The following is an 18,798-nucleotide window of genomic DNA, read 5'->3' as shown; positions in this document are numbered from 1 at the left end:
CTGGGTCTCCTGGCTTTGTGGTTTTCTCAATCCTAACCCCAGGCATAACCCTAACCCTAACCCCTAACACTAACCCTATACTGAGCCCCTAACCCTAACCCTAACCCTTGCAGAAAGAAGAAGAGGGAGCAAGGTTTTGGATGTGCCACGCTTAACTTGGCCTGCCTTTTGCATGATCAGTGTCCCTGGAGCTCCTGGCTTTGTGGTTTTCTCAACCTTAACCCTAGGCGTAACCCTAACCCTAACCCAAGGCCTAACCCTATCCCTAACCCTACCTTGAGCCAGAAAACCGGCAGAGGGTTGTGGCAATTCTGAGCAGAATGACAAAGAGGGAGCAAGGTTTGGGCGGTGTCCTCCTCACCTTGGTATGCCTTTTGCATGCTGAGTATCCCTGGAGCTCCTGGCTTTGTGCTTTTCTCAACCCTAACCCTAGGAGAACGCCTAACCCTAACCCTAACCGTAGATTGAGCCACTAATCGGTCATCGGGCTATGGTGAGTTCCGAGCAGAAAGAGGAAGAGGGAGGAAGGTTTTGATATGCCATGCTTAAGTTGGCCTGCCTTTTGCATGGTTAGTGTCCCTGGGTTTCCTGGCTTTGTGGTTTTCTCAATCCTAACCCCAGGCATAACCCTAACCCTAACCCCTAACACTAACCCTATACCGAGCCCCTAACCCTAACCCTAACCCTTGCAGAAAGAAGAAGAGGGAGCAAGGTTTTGGATGTGCCACGCTTAACTTGGCCTGCCTTTCGCATGATCAGTGTCCCTGGAGCTCCTGGCTTTGTGGTTTTCTCAACCTTAACCCTAGGCGTAACCCTAACCCTAACCCAAGGCCTAACCCTATCCCTAACCCTACCTTGAGCCAGAAATCCGGCAGAGGGTTGTGGCAATTCTGAGCAGAATGACAAAGAGGGAGGAAGGTTTTGGATGTGCTGCGGTCCCCTTGGTATGTCTTTCACATGGTGAGTACGCCTGGAGCTCCTGGCTTTGTGGTTTACTCAACCCTAACCCTAGGCGTAAGCGTAACCCTTAACCCTAACCCTAGCTCAAGCCAGAAACTGGGCCTTAGGCTGTGGCGAGTTCTGAGCAGAATGACGAAGAGGGAGAAAGGTTTTGGATATGCTGCTGTCACCTTGGTAGGTCTTTTGCATGGTTAGTGTCCCTGGGTCTCCTGGCTTTGTGGTTTTCTCAATCCTAACCCTAGGCATAACCCTAACCCCTAATCCTAACCCTAACCCGAGCCCCTAACCCTAACCCTAACCCTTGCAGAAAGAAGAGGGAGCAAGGTTTTGGATGTGCTGTGCTTAACTTGGCCTGCCTTTCGCATGATCAGTGTCCCTGGAGCTCCTGGCTTTGTGGTTTTCTCAACCCTAACCCTAGGCATAACCCTAACCCCTAACCCTAACCCCTAACCCTAACCCAAACCCGAGCCCCTAACCCTAACCCTAACCCCTGCAGAAAGAAGAAGAGGGAGCAAGGTTTTGGATGTGCCACGCTTAACTTGGCCTGCCTTTTGCATGATCAGTGTCCCTGGAGCTCCTGGCTTTGTGGTTTTCTCAACCTTAACCCTAGGCGTAACCCTAACCCTAATCCATGGCCTAACCCTATCCCTAACCCTACCTTGAGCCAGAAATCCGGCAGAGGGTTGTGGCAATTCTGAGCAGAATGACAAAGAGGGAGCAAGGTTTGGGCGGTGTCCTCCTCACCTTGGTATGCCTTTTGCATGCTGAGTATGCCTGGAGCGCCTGGCTTTGTGGTTTTCTCAACCCTAACCCTAACCCTAGGCGTAACCCTGACCCAACCCCTACCTTGAGCCAGAAATCCAGCAGAGGGTTGTGGCGAGTTCTGAGCAGAACGACGAAGAGGGAGTAAGGTTTTGGATGTGCTGCGGTCCCCTTGGTATATCTTTCACATGGTGAGTACGCCTGGAGCTCCTGGCTTTGTGGTTTCCTCAACCCTAACCCTAGGCGTAAGCATAACCCTAACCCTAACCCTAACCCTAGCTCAAGCCAGAAACTGGGCCTTAGGCTGTGGCGAGTTCTGAGCAGAATGACGAAGAGGGAGGAAGGTTTTGGATATGCTGCTGTCACCTTGGTAGGTCTTTTGCATGGTTAGTGTCCCTGGGTCTCCTGGCTTTGTGGTTTTCTCAATCCTAACCCTAGGCATAACCCTAACCCCTTATCCTAACCCTAACCCGAGCCCCTAACCCTGACCCTAACCCTTGCAGAAAGAAGAGGGAGCAAGGTTTTGGATGTGCTGTGCTTAACTTGGCCTGCCTTTCGCATGATCAGTGTCCCTGGAGCTCCTGGCTTTGTGGTTTTCTCAACCCTAACCCTAGGCATAACCCTAACCCTAACCCCTAACACTAACCCCTAACCCTAACCCAAACCCGAGCCCCTAACCCTAACCCTAACCCTTGCAGAAAGAAGAAGAGGGAGCAAGGTTTTGGATGTGCCACGCTTAACTTGGCCTGCCTTTTGCATGATCAGTGTCCCTGGAGCTCCTGGCTTTGTGGTTTTCTCAACCTTAACCCTAGGCGTAACCCTAACCCTAACCCAAGGCCTAACCCTATCCCTAACCCTACCTTGAGCCAGAAATCCGGCAGAGGGTTGTGGCAATTCTGAGCAGAATGACAAAGAGGGAGCAAGGTTTGGGCGGTGTCCTCCTCACCTTGGTATGCCTTTTGCATGCTGATTATCCCTGGAGCGCCTGGCTTTGTGGTTTTCTCAACCCTAACCCTAACCCTAGGCGTAACCCTGACCCAACCCCTACCTTGAGCCAGAAATCCAGCAGAGGGTTGTGGCGAATTCTGAGCAGAACGACGAAGAGGGAGGAAGGTTTTGGATGTGCTGCGGTCCCCTTGGTATATCTTTCACATGGTGAGTACGCCTGGAGCTCCTGGCTTTGTGGTTTCCGCAACCCTAACCCTAGGCGTAAGCATAACCCTAACCCTAACCCTAACCCTCAACCCTAACCCTAGGCGTAAGACTAACCCTAACCCTAACCCTTACCCTAACCCTAGGCTTAACCCTAACCCTAAACCAAACCCTAACCCTAACCCTAACCCTAGCTCAAGCCAGAAACTGGGCCTTAGGTTGTGGCGAGTTCTGAGCAGAATGACGAAGAGGGAGCAAGGTTTTGGATATGCTGCTGTCACCTTGGTATGTCTTTCACATGGTGAGTACGCCTGGAGCTCCTGGCTTTGTGGTTTCCTCAACCCTAACCCTAGGCGTAAGACTAACCCTAACCCTAACCCTAACCCTAACCCTAGGCTTAACCCTAACCCTAACCCTAAACCAAACCCTAACCCTAACCCGAGGTCAAGCCAGAAACTGGGCCTTAGGTTGTGGCGAGTTCTGAGCAGAATGACGAAGAGGGAGGAAGGTTTTGGATATGCTGCTGTCACCTTGGTAGGTCTTTTGCATGGTTAGTGTCCCTGGGTCTCCTGGCTTTGTGGTTTTCTCAATCCTAACCCTAGGCATAACCCTAACCCCTAATCCTAACCCTATACCGAGCCCCTAACCCTAACCCTAACCCTTGCAGAAAGAAGAGGGAGCAAGGTTTTGGATGTGCTGCGGTCACCATGGTATGTCTTTTGCATGGTGAGTACGCCTGGAGCTCCTGGCTTTGTGGTTTTCTCTACCCTAACCCTAGGCGTAACCCTAACCCTAACCCTACCTGGAGCCAGAAATCCGGCAGAGGGTTGTGGCGAGTTCTGAGCAGAATGAGGAAGAGGGAGCAAGGTTTCGGATGTGCTGCGGTCACCATGGTATGTCTTTTGCATGGTGAGTACGCCTGGAGCTCCTGGCTTTGTGGTTTCCTCAACCCTAACCCTAGGCGTAACCCTAACCCTAACCCTAACCCTAAACCAAACCCTAACCCTAGCTCAAGCCAGAAACTGGGCCTTAGGCTATGGCGAGTTCTGAGCAGAATGACAAAGAGGGAGCAAGGTTTGGGCTGTGTCCTCCTCACCTTGGTATGCCTTTTGCATGCTGAGTATCCCTGGAGCGCCTGGCTTTGTGGTTTCCTCAACCCTAACCCTAGGCGTAAGACTAACCCTAACCCTAACCCTAACCCTAACCCTAGGCTTAACCCTGACCCTAACCCTAAACCAAACCCTAACCCTAACCCCAGGTCAAGCCAGAAACTGGGCCTTAGGCGGTGGCGAGTTCTGAGCAGAATGACGAAGAGGGAGCAAGGTTTTGGATATGCTGCTGTCACCTTGGTAGGTCTTTTACACGGTTAGTGTCCCTGGGTCTCCTGGCTTTGTGGTTTTCTCAATCCTAACCCCAGGCATAACCCTAACCCTAACCCCTAACACTAACCCTATACCGAGCCCCTAACCCTAACCCTAACCCTTGCAGAAAGAAGAGGGAGCAAGGTTTTGGATGTGCTGTGCTTAACTTGGCCTGCCTTTCGCATGATCAGTGTCCCTGGAGCTCCTGGCTTTGTGGTTTTCTCAACCCTAACCCTAGGCATAACCCTAACCCTAACCCCTAACACTAACCCCTAACCCTAACCCAAACCCGAGCCCCTAACCCTAACCCTAACCCTTGCAGAAAGAAGAAGAGGGAGCAAGGTTTTGGATGTGCCACGCTTAACTTGGCCTGCCTTTTGCATGATCAGTGTCCCTGGAGCTCCTGGCTTTGTGGTTTTCTCAACCTTAACCCTAGGCGTAACCCTAACCCTAATCCATGGCCTAACCCTATCCCTAACCCTACCTTGAGCCAGAAAACCGGCAGAGGGTTGTGGCAATTCTGAGCAGAATGACAAAGAGGGAGCAAGGTTTGGGCGGTGTCCTCCTCACCTTGGTATGCCTTTTGCATGCTGAGTATCCCTGGAGCTCCTGGCTTTGTGCTTTTCTCAACCCTAACCCTAGGAGAACGCCTAACCCTAACCCTAACCGTAGATTGAGCCACTAATCGGTCATCGGGCTATGGTGAGTTCCGAGCAGAAAGAGGAAGAGGGAGGAAGGTTTTGATATGCCATGCTTAAGTTGGCCTGCCTTTTGCATGGTTAGTGTCCCTGGGTTTCCTGGCTTTGTGGTTTTCTCAATCCTAACCCCAGGCATAACCCTAACCCTAACCCCTAACACTAACCCTATACCGAGCCCCTAACCCTAACCCTAACCCTTGCAGAAAGAAGAAGAGGGAGCAAGGTTTTGGATGTGCCACGCTTAACTTGGCCTGCCTTTCGCATGATCAGTGTCCCTGGAGCTCCTGGCTTTGTGGTTTTCTCAACCTTAACCCTAGGCGTAACCCTAACCCTAACCCAAGGCCTAACCCTATCCCTAACCCTACCTTGAGCCAGAAATCCGGCAGAGGGTTGTGGCAATTCTGAGCAGAATGACAAAGAGGGAGGAAGGTTTTGGATGTGCTGCGGTCCCCTTGGTATGTCTTTCACATGGTGAGTACGCCTGGAGCTCCTGGCTTTGTGGTTTACTCAACCCTAACCCTAGGCGTAAGCGTAACCCTTAACCCTAACCCTAGCTCAAGCCAGAAACTGGGCCTTAGGCTGTGGCGAGTTCTGAGCAGAATGACGAAGAGGGAGAAAGGTTTTGGATATGCTGCTGTCACCTTGGTAGGTCTTTTGCATGGTTAGTGTGCCTGGGTCTCCTGGCTTTGTGGTTTTCTCAATCCTAACCCTAGGCATAACGCTAACCCCTAATCCTAACCCTAACCCGAGCCCCTAACCCTAACCCTAACCCTTGCAGAAAGAAGAGGGAGCAAGGTTTTGGATGTGCTGTGCTTAACTTGGCCTGCCTTTCGCATGATCAGTGTCCCTGGAGCTCCTGGCTTTGTGGTTTTCTCAACCCTAACCCTAGGCATAACCCTAACCCTAACCCCTAACACTAACCCCTATCCCTAACCCAAACCCGAGCCCCTAACCCTAACCCTAACCCTTGCAGAAAGAGGAAGAAGGAGCAAGGTTTTGGATGTGCCACGCTTAACTTGGCCTGCCTTTCGCATGATCAGTGTCCCTGGAGCTCCTGGCTTTGTGGTTTTCTCAACCTTAACCCTAGGCGTAACCCTAACCCTAATCCATGGCCTAACCCTATCCCTAACCCTACCTTGAGCCAGAAATCCGGCAGAGGGTTGTGGCAATTCTGAGCAGAATGACAAAGAGGGAGCAAGGTTTGGGCGGTGTCCTCCTCACCTTGGTATGCCTTTTGCATGCTGAGTATGCCTGGAGCGCCTGGCTTTGTGGTTTTCTCAACCCTAACCCTAACCCTAGGCGTAACCCTGACCCTATCCCTACCTTGAGCCAGAAATCCAGCAGAGGGTTGTGGCGAGTTCTGAGCAGAATGACGAAGAGGGAGGAAGGTTTTGGATGTGCTGAGGTCCCCTTGGTATATCTTTCACATGGTGAGTACGCCTGGAGCTCCTGGCTTTGTGGTTTCCTCAACCCTAACCCTAGGCGTAAGACTAACCCTAACCCTAACCCTAACCCTAGGCTTAACCCTAACCCTAACCCTAAACCAAACCCTAACCCTAACCCGAGGTCAAGCCAGAAACTGGGCCTTAGGTTGTGGCGAGTTCTGAGCAGAATGACGAAGAGGGAGGAAGGTTTTGGATATGCTGCTGTCACCTTGGTAGGTCTTTTGCATGGTTAGTGTCCCTGGGTCTCCTGGCTTTGTGGTTTTCTCAATCCTAACCCTAGGCATAACCCTAACCCCTAATCCTAACCCTAACCCGAGCCCCTAACCCTAACCCTAACCCTTGCAGAAAGAAGAAGAGGGAGCAAGGTTTTGGATGTGCTGCGGTCACCATGGTATGTCTTTTGCATGGTGAGTACGCCTGGAGCTCCTGGCTTTGTGGTTTTCTCTACCCTAACCCTAGGCGTAACCCTAACCCTAACCCTACCTGGAGCCAGAAATCCGGCAGAGGGTTGTGGCGAGTTCTGAGCAGAATGAGGAAGAGGGAGCAAGGTTTCGGATGTGCTGCGGTCACCATGGTATGTCTTTTGCATGGTGAGTACGCCTGGAGCTCCTGGCTTTGTGATTTCCTCAACCCTAACCCTAGGCGTAACCCTAACCCTAACCCTAACCCTAAACCAAACCCTAACCCTAGCTCAAGCCAGAAACTGGGCCTTAGGCTGTGGCGAGTTCTGAGCAGAATGACAAAGAGGGAGCAAGGTTTGGGCTGTGTCCTCCTCACCTTGGTATGCCTTTTGCATGCTGAGTATCCCTGGAGCGCCTGGCTTTGTGGTTTCCTCAACCCTAACCCTAGGCGTAAGACTAACCCTAACCCTAACCCTAACCCTAACCCTAGGCTTAACCCTGACCCTAACCCTAAACCAAACCCTAACCCTAACCCGAGGTCAAGCCAGAAACTGGGCCTTAGGCGGTGGCGAGTTCTGAGCAGAATGACGAAGAGGGAGCAAGGTTTTGGATATGCTGCTGTCACCTTGGTAGGTCTTTTACACGGTTAGTGTCCCTGGGTCTCCTGGCTTTGTGGTTTTCTCAATCCTAACCCCAGGCATAACCCTAACCCTAACCCCTAACACTAACCCTATACCGAGCCCCTAACCCTAACCCTAACCCTTGCAGAAAGAAGAAGAGGGAGCAAGGTTTTGGATGTGCCACGCTTAACTTGGCCTGCCTTTCGCATGATCAGTGTCCCTGGAGCTCCTGGCTTTGTGGTTTTCTCAACCTTAACCCTAGGCGTAACCCTAACCCTAACCCAAGGCCTAACCCTATCCCTAACCCTACCTTGAGCCAGAAATCCGGCAGAGGGTTGTGGCAATTCTGAGCAGAATGACAAAGAGGGAGGAAGGTTTTGGATGTGCTGCGGTCCCCTTGGTATGTCTTTCACATGGTGAGTACGCCTGGAGCTCCTGGCTTTGTGGTTTACTCAACCCTAACCCTAGGCGTAAGCGTAACCCTTAACCCTAACCCTAGCTCAAGCCAGAAACTGGGCCTTAGGCTGTGGCGAGTTCTGAGCAGAATGACGAAGAGGGAGGAAGGTTTTGGATATGCTGCTGTCACCTTGGTAGGTCTTTTGCATGGTTAGTGTCCCTGGGTCTCCTGGCTTTGTGGTTTTCTCAATCCTAACCCTAGGCATAACCCTAACCCCTAATCCTAACCCTAACCCGAGCCCCTAACCCTAACCCTAACCCTTGCAGAAAGAAGAGGGAGCAAGGTTTTGGATGTGCTGTGCTTAACTTGGCCTGCCTTTCGCATGATCAGTGTCCCTGGAGCTCCTGGCTTTGTGGTTTTCTCAACCCTAACCCTAGGCATAACCCTAACCCTAACCCCTAACACTAACCCCTATCCCTAACCCAAACCCGAGCCCCTAACCCTAACCCTAACCCTTGCAGAAAGAGGAAGAAGGAGCAAGGTTTTGGATGTGCCACGCTTAACTTGGCCTGCCTTTTGCATGATCAGTGTCCCTGGAGCTCCTGGCTTTGTGGTTTTCTCAACCTTAACCCTAGGCGTAACCCTAACCCTAATCCATGGCCTAACCCTATCCCTAACCCTACCTTGAGCCAGAAATCCGGCAGAGGGTTGTGGCAATTCTGAGCAGAATGACAAAGAGGGAGCAAGGTTTGGGCGGTGTCCTCCTCACCTTGGTATGCCTTTTGCATGCTGAGTATGCCTGGAGCGCCTGGCTTTGTGGTTTTCTCAACCCTAACCCTAACCCTAGGCGTAACCCTGACCCAACCCCTACCTTGAGCCAGAAATCCAGCAGAGGGTTGTGGCGAGTTCTGAGCAGAACGACGAAGAGGGAGGAAGGTTCTGGATGTGCTGCGGTCCCCTTGGTATATCTTTCACATGGTGAGTACGCCTGGAGCTCCTGGCTTTGTGGTTTCCTCAACCCTAACCCCAGGCGTAAGCATAACCCTAACCCTAACCCTAACCCTAGCTCAAGCCAGAAACTGGGCCTTAGGCTGTGGCGAGTTCTGAGCAGAATGACGAAGAGGGAGGAAGGTTTTGGATGTGCTGCGGTCCCCTTGGTATGTCTTTCACATGGTGAGCATGCCTGGAGCTCCTGGCTTGGTGGTTTCCTCAACCCTAACCCTAGGCGTAAGACTAACCCTAACCCTAACCCTAACCCTAACCCTAGGCTTAACCCTAACCCTAACCCTAAACCAAACCCTAACCCTAACCCTAACCCTAGCTCAAGCCAGAAACTGGGCCTTAGGTTGTGGCGAGTTCTGAGCAGAATGACGAAGAGGGAGCAAGGTTTTGGATATGCTGCTGTCACCTTGGTAGGTCTTTTGCATGGTTAGTGTGCCTGGGTCTCCTGGCTTTGTGGTTTTCTCAACCCTAACCCCAGGCGTAACCCTAACCCTAACCCTACCTGGAGCCAGAAATCCAGCAGAGGGTTGTGGCGAGTTCTGAGCAGAATGAGGAAGAGGGAGCAAGGTTTCTGATGTGCTGCGGTCACCATGGTATGTCTTTTGCATGGTGAGTACGCCTGGAGCTCCTGGCTTTGTGGTTTCCTCAACCCTAACCCTAGGCGTAACCCTAACCCTAACCCTAACCCTAAACCAAACCCTAACCCTAGCTCAAGCCAGAAACTGGGCCTTAGGCTGTGGCGAGTTCTGAGCAGAATGACAAAGAGGGAGCAAGGTTTGGGCTGTGTCCTCCTCACCTTGGTATGCCTTTTGCATGCTGAGTATCCCTGGAGCGCCTGGCTTTGTGGTTTCCTCAACCCTAACCCTAGGTGTAAGACTAACCCTAACCCTAACCCTAACCCTAACCCTAGGCTTAACCCTAACCCTAAACCAAACCCTAACCCTAACCCTAACCCTAACCCGAGGTCAAGCCAGAAACTGGGCCTTAGGCGGTGGCGAGTTCTGAGCAGAATGACGAAGAGGGAGGAAGGTTTTGGATATGCTGCTGTCACCTTGGTAGGTCTTTTACACGGTTAGTGTCCCTGGGTCTCCTGGCTTTGTGGTTTTCTCAATCCTAACCCCAGGCATAACCCTAACCCTAACCCCTAACACTAACCCTATACCGAGCCCCTAACCCTAACCCTAACCCTTGCAGAAAGAAGAAGAGGGAGCAAGGTTTTGGATGTGCCACGCTTAACTTGGCCTGCCTTTTGCATGATCAGTGTCCCTGGAGCTCCTGGCTTTGTGGTTTTCTCAACCTTAACCCTAGGCGTAACCCTAACCCTAATCCATGGCCTAACCCTATCCCTAACCCTACCTTGAGCCAGAAATCCGGCAGAGGGTTGTGGCAATTCTGAGCAGAATGACAAAGAGGGAGCAAGGTTTGGGCTGTGTCCTCCTCACCTTGGTATGCCTTTTGCATGCTGTGTATGCCTGGAGCGCCTGGCTTTGTGGTTTTCTCAACCCTAACCCTAACCCTAGGCGTAACCCTGACCCAACCCCTACCTTGAGCCAGAAATCCAGCAGAGGGTTGTGGCGAGTTCTGAGCAGAACGACGAAGAGGGAGTAAGGTTTTGGATGTGCTGCGGTCCCCTTGGTATATCTTTCACATGGTGAGTACGCCTGGAGCTCCTGGCTTTGTGGTTTCCTCAACCCTAACCCTAGGCGTAAGCATAACCCTAACCCTAACCCTAACCCTAGCTCAAGCCAGAAACTGGGCCTTAGGCTGTGGCGAGTTCTGAGCAGAATGACGAAGAGGGAGGAAGGTTTTGGATGTGCTGCTGTCACCTTGGTATGTCTTTCACATGGTGAGCATGCCTGGAGCTCCTGGCTTGGTGGTTTCCTCAACCCTAACCCTAGGCGTAAGACTAACCCTAACCCTAACCCTAACCCTAACCCTAGGCTTAACCCTAACCCTAACCCTAAACCAAACCCTAACCCTAACCCTAACCCTAGCTCAAGCCAGAAACTGGGCCTTAGGTTGTGGCGAGTTCTGAGCAGAATGACGAAGAGGGAGGAAGGTTTTGGATATGCTGCTGTCACCTTGGTAGGTCTTTTGCATGGTTAGTGTGCCTGGGTCTCCTGGCTTTGTGGTTTTCTCAACCCTAACCCCAGGCGTAACCCTAACCCTAACCCTACCTGGAGCCAGAAATCCAGCAGAGGGTTGTGGCGAGTTCTGAGCAGAATGAGGAAGAGGGAGCAAGGTTTCGGATGTGCTGCGGTCACCATGGTATGTCTTTTGCATGGTGAGTACGCCTGGAGCTCCTGGCTTTGTGGTTTCCTCAACCCTAACCCTAGGCATAACCCTAACCCTAACCCTAACCCTAAACCAAACCCTAACCCTAGCTCAAGCCAGAAACTGGGCCTTAGGCTGTGGCGAGTTCTGAGCAGAATGACAAAGAGGGAGCAAGGTTTGGGCTGTGTCCTCCTCACCTTGGTATGCCTTTTGCATGCTGAGTATCCCTGGAGCGCCTGGCTTTGTGGTTTCCTCAACCCTAACCCTAGGCGTAAGACTAACCCTAACCCTAACCCTAACCCTAACCCTAGGCTTAACCCTAACCCTAAACCAAACCCTAACCCTAACCCTAACCCTAACCCGAGGTCAAGCCAGAAACTGGGCCTTAGGCGGTGGCGAGTTCTGAGCAGAATGACGAAGAGGGAGCAAGGTTTTGGATATGCTGCTGTCACCTTGGTAGGTCTTTTACACGGTTAGTGTCCCTGGGTCTCCTGGCTTTGTGGTTTTCTCAATCCTAACCCCAGGCATAACCCTAACCCTAACCCCTAACACTAACCCTATACCGAGCCCCTAACCCTAACCCTAACCCTTGCAGAAAGAAGAAGAGGGAGCAAGGTTTTGGATGTGCCACGCTTAACTTGGCCTGCCTTTTGCATGATCAGTGTCCCTGGAGCTCCTAGCTTTGTGGTTTTCTCAACCTTAACCCTAGGCGTAACCCTAACCCTAATCCATGGCCTAACCCTATCCCTAACCCTACCTTGAGCCAGAAAACCGGCAGAGGGTTGTGGCAATTCTGAGCAGAATGACAAAGAGGGAGCAAGGTTTGGGCGGTGTCCTCCTCACCTTGGTATGCCTTTTGCATGCTGAGTATCCCTGGAGCTCCTGGCTTTGTGCTTTTCTCAACCCTAACCCTAGGAGAACGCCTAACCCTAACCCTAACCGTAGATTGAGCCACTAATCGGTCATCGGGCTATGGTGAGTTCCGAGCAGAAAGAGGAAGAGGGAGGAAGGTTTTGATATGCCATGCTTAAGTTGGCCTGCCTTTTGCATGGTTAGTGTCCCTGGGTTTCCTGGCTTTGTGGTTTTCTCAATCCTAACCCCAGGCATAACCCTAACCCTAACCCCTAACACTAACCCTATACCGAGCCCCTAACCCTAACCCTAACCCTTGCAGAAAGAAGAAGAGGGAGCAAGGTTTTGGATGTGCCACGCTTAACTTGGCCTGCCTTTCGCATGATCAGTGTCCCTGGAGCTCCTGGCTTTGTGGTTTTCTCAACCTTAACCCTAGGCATAACCCTAACCCTAACCCAAGGCCTAACCCTATCCCTAACCCTACCTTGAGCCAGAAATCCGGCAGAGGGTTGTGGCAAGTTCTGAGCAGAATGACAAAGAGGGAGGAAGGTTTTGGATGTGCTGCGGTCCCCTTGGTATGTCTTTCACATGGTGAGTACGCCTGGAGCTCCTGGCTTTGTGGTTTACTCAACCCTAACCCTAGGCGTAAGCGTAACCCTTAACCCTAACCCTAGCTCAAGCCAGAAACTGGGCCTTAGGCTGTGGCGAGTTCTGAGCAGAATGACGAAGAGGGAGGAAGGTTTTGGATATGCTGCTGTCACCTTGGTAGGTCTTTTGCATGGTTAGTGTCCCTGGGTCTCCTGGCTTTGTGGTTTTCTCAATCCTAACCCTAGGCATAACCCTAACCCCTAATCCTAACCCTAACCCGAGCCCCTAACCCTAACCCTAACCCTTGCAGAAAGAAGAGGGAGCAAGGTTTTGGATGTGCTGTGCTTAACTTGGCCTGCCTTTCGCATGATCAGTGTCCCTGGAGCTCCTGGCTTTGTGGTTTTCTCAACCTTAACCCTAGGCGTAACCCTAACCCTAATCCATGGCCTAACCCTATCCCTAACCCTACCTTGAGCCAGAAATCCGGCAGAGGGTTGTGGCAATTCTGAGCAGAATGACAAAGAGGGAGCAAGGTTTGGGCTGTGTCCTCCTCACCTTGGTATGCCTTTTGCATGCTGAGTATGCCTGGAGCGCCTGGCTTTGTGGTTTTCTCAACCCTAACCCTAACCCTAGGCGTAACCCTGACCCAACCCCTACCTTGAGCCAGAAATCCAGCAGAGGGTTGTGGCGCGTTCTGAGCAGAACGACGAAGAGGGAGGAAGGTTCTGGATGTGCTGCGGTCCCCTTGGTATATCTTTCACATGGTGAGTACGCCTGGAGCTCCTGGCTTTGTGGTTTCCTCAACCCTAACCCTAGGCGTAAGCATAACCCTAACCCTAACCCTAACCCTAGCTCAAGCCAGAAACTGGGCCTTAGGCTGTGGCGAGTTCTGAGCAGAATGACGAAGAGGGAGGAAGGTTTTGGATGTGCTGCGGTCCCCTTGGTATGTCTTTCACATGGTGAGCATGCCTGGAGCTCCTGGCTTTGTGGTTTCCTCAACCCTAACCCTAGGCGTAAGACTAACCCTAACCCTAACCCTAACCCTAACCCTAGGCTTAACCCTAACCCTAACCCTAAACCAAACCCTAACCCTAACCCTAACCCTAGCTCAAGCCAGAAACTGGGCCTTAGGTTGTGGCGAGTTCTGAGCAGAATGACGAAGAGGGAGGAAGGTTTTGGATATGCTGCTGTCACCTTGGTAGGTCTTTTGCATGGTTAGTGTGCCTGGGTCTCCTGGCTTTGTGGTTTTCTCAACCCTAACCCCAGGCGTAACCCTAACCCTAACCCTACCTGGAGCCAGAAATCCAGCAGAGGGTTGTGGCGAGTTCTGAGCAGAATGAGGAAGAGGGAGCAAGGTTTCGGATGTGCTGCGGTCACCATGGTATGTCTTTTGCATGGTGAGTACGCCTGGAGCTCCTGGCTTTGTGGTTTCCTCAACCCTAACCCTAGGCGTAACCCTAACCCTAACCCTAACCCTAAACCAAACCCTAACCCTAGCTCAAGCCAGAAACTGGGCCTTAGGCTGTGGCGAGTTCTGAGCAGAATGACAAAGAGGGAGCAAGGTTTGGGCTGTGTCCTCCTCACCTTGGTATGCCTTTTGCATGCTGAGTATCCCTGGAGCGCCTGGCTTTGTGGTTTCCTCAACCCTAACCCTAGGCGTAAGACTAACCTTAACCCTAACCCTAACCCTAACCCTAGGCTTAACCCTAACCCTAAACCAAACCCTAACCCTAACCCTAACCCGAGGTCAAGCCAGAAACTGGGCCTTAGGCGGTGGCGAGTTCTGAGCAGAATGACGAAGAGGGAGGAAGGTTTTGGATATGCTGCTGTCACCTTGGTAGGTCTTTTACACGGTTAGTGTCCCTGGGTCTCCTGGCTTTGTGGTTTTCTCAATCCTAACCCTAGGCATAACCCTAACCCTAACCCCTAACACTAACCCTATACCGAGCCCCTAACCCTAACCCTAACCCTTGCAGAAAGAAGAAGAGGGAGCAAGGTTTTGGATGTGCCACGCTTAACTTGGCCTGCCTTTTGCATGATCAGTGTCCCTGGAGCTCCTGGCTTTGTGGTTTTCTCAACCTTAACCCTAGGCGTAACCCTAACCCTAATCCATGGCCTAACCCTATCCCTAACCCTACCTTGAGCCAGAAAACCGGCAGAGGGTTGTGGCAATTCTGAGCAGAATGACAAAGAGGGAGCAAGGTTTGGGCGGTGTCCTCCTCACCTTGGTATGCCTTTTGCATGCTGAGTATCCCTGGAGCTCCTGGCTTTGTGCTTTTCTCAACCCTAACCCTAGGAGAACGCCTAACCCTAACCCTAACCGTAGATTGAGCCACTAATCGGTCATCGGGCTATGGTGAGTTCCGAGCAGAAAGAGGAAGAGGGAGGAAGGTTTTGATATGCCATGCTTAAGTTGGCCTGCCTTTTGCATGGTTAGTGTCCCTGGGTTTCCTGGCTTTGTGGTTTTCTCAATCCTAACCCCAGGCATAACCCTAACCCTAACCCCTAACACTAACCCTATACCAAGCCCCTAACCCTAACCCTAACCCTTGCAGAAAGAAGAAGAGGGAGCAAGGTTTTGGATGTGCCACGCTTAACTTGGCCTGCCTTTCGCATGATCAGTGTCCCTGGAGCTCCTGGCTTTGTGGTTTTCTCAACCCTAACCCTAGGCATAACCCTAACCCTAACCCCTAACACTAACCCCTATCCCTAACCCAAACCCGAGCCCCTAACCCTAACCCTAACCCTTGCAGAAAGAGGAAGAAGGAGCAAGGTTTTGGATGTGCTGTGCTTAACTTGGCCTGCCTTTCGCATGATCAGTGTCCCTGGAGCTCCTGGCTTTGTGGTTTTCTCAACCCTAACCCTAGGCATAACCCTAACCCTAACCCCTAACACTAACCCCTATCCCTAACCCAAACCCGAGCCCCTAACCCTAACCCTAACCCTTGCAGAAAGAGGAAGAAGGAGCAAGGTTTTGGATGTGCCACGCTTAACTTGGCCTGCCTTTTGCATGATCAGTGTCCCTGGAGCTCCTGGCTTTGTGGTTTTCTCAACCTTAACCCTAGGCGTAACCCTAACCCTAATCCATGGCCTAACCCTATCCCTAACCCTACCTTGAGCCAGAAAACCGGCAGAGGGTTGTGGCAATTCTGAGCAGAATGACAAAGAGGGAGCAAGGTTTGGGCGGTGTCCTCCTCACCTTGGTATGCCTTTTGCATGCTGAGTATCCCTGGAGCTCCTGGCTTTGTGCTTTTCTCAACCCTAACCCTAGGAGAACGCCTAACCCTAACCCTAACCGTAGATTGAGCCACTAATCGGTCATCGGGCTATGGTGAGTTCCGAGCAGAAAGAGGAAGAGGGAGGAAGGTTTTGATATGCCATGCTTAAGTTGGCCTGCCTTTTGCATGGTTAGTGTCCCTGGGTTTCCTGGCTTTGTGGTTTTCTCAATCCTAACCCCAGGCATAACCCTAACCCTAACCCCTAACACTAACCCTATACCGAGCCCCTAACCCTAACCCTAACCCTTGCAGAAAGAAGAAGAGGGAGCAAGGTTTTGGATGTGCCACGCTTAACTTGGCCTGCCTTTCGCATGATCAGTGTCCCTGGAGCTCCTGGCTTTGTGGTTTTCTCAACCTTAACCCTAGGCGTAACCCTAACCCTAACCCAAGGCCTAACCCTATCCCTAACCCTACCTTGAGCCAGAAATCCGGCAGAGGGTTGTGGCAATTCTGAGCAGAATGACAAAGAGGGAGGTAGGTTTTGGATGTGCTGCGGTCCCCTTGGTATGTCTTTCACATGGTGAGTACGCCTGGAGCTCCTGGCTTTGTGGTTTACTCAACCCTAACCCTAGGCGTAAGCGTAATCCTTAACCCTAACCCTAGCTCAAGCCAGAAACTGGGCCTTAGGCTGTGGCGAGTTCTGAGCAGAATGACGAAGAGGGAGGAAGGTTTTGGATATGCTGCTGTCACCTTGGTAGGTCTTTTGCATGGTTAGTGTCCCTGGGTCTCCTGGCTTTGTGGTTTTCTCAATCCTAACCCTAGGCATAACCCTAACCCCTAATCCTAACCCTAACCCGAGCCCCTAACCCTAACCCTAACCCTTGCAGAAAGAAGAGGGAGCAAGGTTTTGGATGTGCCACGCTTAACTTGGCCTGCCTTTTGCATGATCAGTGTCCCTGGAGCTCCTGGCTTTGTGGTTTTCTCAACCCTAACCCTAGGCATAACCCTAACCCTAACCCCTAACACTAACCCCTATCCCTAACCCAAACCCGAGCCCCTAACCCTAACCCTAACCCTTGCAGAAAGAGGAAGAAGGAGCAAGGTTTTGGATGTGCCACGCTTAACTTGGCCTGCCTTTTGCATGATCAGTGTCCCTGGAGCTCCTGGCTTTGTGGTTTTCTAAACCTTAACCCTAGGCGTAACCCTAACCCTAACCCTAACCCAAGGCCTAACCCTATCCCTAACCCTACCTTGAGCCAGAAATCCGGCAGAGGGTTGTGGCAATTCTGAGCAGAATGACAAAGAGGGAGCAAGGTTTGGGCGGTGTCCTCCTCACCTTGGTATGCCTTTTGCATGCTGAGTATGCCTGGAGCGCCTGGCTTTGTGGTTTTCTCAACCCTAACCCTAACCCTAGGCGTAACCCTGACCCAACCCCTACCTTGAGCCAGAAATCCAGCAGAGGGTTGTGGCGAGTTCTGAGCAGAACGACGAAGAGGGAGGAAGGTTTTGGATGTGCTGCGGTCCCCTTGGTATGTCTTTCACATGGTGAGTACGCCTGGAGCTCCTGGCTTTGTGGTTTACTCAACCCTAACCCTAGGCGTAAGCGTAACCCTTAACCCTAACCCTAACCCTAGCTCAAGCCAGAAACTGGGCCTTAGGCTGTGGCGAGTTCTGAGCAGAATGACGAAGAGGGAGGAAGGTTTTGGATGTGCTGCGGTCCCCTTGGTATGTCTTTCACATGGTGAGCATGCCTGGAGCTCCTGGCTTTGTGGTTTCCTCAACCCTAACCCTAGGCGTAAGACTAACCCTAACCCTAACCCTAACCCTAACCCTAGGCTTAACCCTAACCCTAACCCTAAACCAAACCCTAACCCTAACCCTAACCCTAGCTCAAGCCAGAAACTGGGCCTTAGGTTGTGGCGAGTTCTGAGCAGAATGACGAAGAGGGAGGAAGGTTTTGGATATGCTGCTGTCACCTTGGTAGGTCTTTTGCATGGTTAGTGTGCCTGGGTCTCCTGGCTTTGTGGTTTTCTCAACCCTAACCCCAGGCGTAACCCTAACCCTAACCCTACCTGGAGCCAGAAATCCAGCAGAGGATTGTGGCGAGTTCTGAGCAGAATGAGGAAGAGGGAGCAAGGTTTCGGATGTGCTGCGGTCACCATGGTATGTCTTTTGCATGGTGAGTACGCCTGGAGCTCCTGGCTTTGTGGTTTCCTCAACCCTAACCCTAGGCGTAACCCTAACCCTAACCCTAACCCTAAACCAAACCCTAACCCTAGCTCAAGCCAGAAACTGGGCCTTAGGCTGTGGCGAGTTCTGAGCAGAATGACAAAGAGGGAGCAAGGTTTGGGCTGTGTCCTCCTCACCTTGGTATGCCTTTTGCATGCTGAGTATCCCTGGAGCGCCTGGCTTTGTGGTTTCCTCAACCCTAACCCTAGGCGTAAGACTAACCCTAACCCTAACCCTAACCCTAACCCTAGGCTTAACCCTAACCCTAAACCAAACCCTAACCCTAACCCTAACCCGAGGTCAAGCCAGAAACTGGGCCTTAGGCGGTGGCGAGTTCTGAGCAGAATGACGAAGAGGGAGGAAGGTTTTGGATATGCTGCTGTCACCTTGGTAGGTCTTTTACACGGTTAGTGTCCCTGGGTCTCCTGGCTTTGTGGTTTTCACAATCCTAACCCCAGGCATAACCCTAACCCTAACCCCTAACACTAACCCTATACCGAGCCCCTAACCCTAACCCTAACCCTTGCAGAAAGAAGAAGAGGGAGCAAGGTTTTGGATGTGCCACGCTTAACTTGGCCTGCCTTTTGCATGATCAGTGTCCCTGGAGCTCCTGGCTTTGTGGTTTTCTCAACCTTAACCCTAGGCGTAACCCTAACCCTAATCCATGGCCTAACCCTATCCCTAACCCTACCTTGAGCCAGAAAACCGGCAGAGGGTTGTGGCAATTCTGAGCAGAATGACAAAGAGGGAGCAAGGTTTGGGCGGTGTCCTCCTCACCTTGGTATGCCTTTTGCATGCTGAGTATCCCTGGAGCTCCTGGCTTTGTGCTTTTCTCAACC

This window comes from Coloeus monedula, assembly GCF_965178545.1.
Source record: "Coloeus monedula genome assembly, chromosome: 21".
NCBI classification, from domain to species: domain Eukaryota; kingdom Metazoa; phylum Chordata; class Aves; order Passeriformes; family Corvidae; genus Coloeus; species Coloeus monedula.
This window is presented reverse-complemented; position numbering follows the sequence as displayed.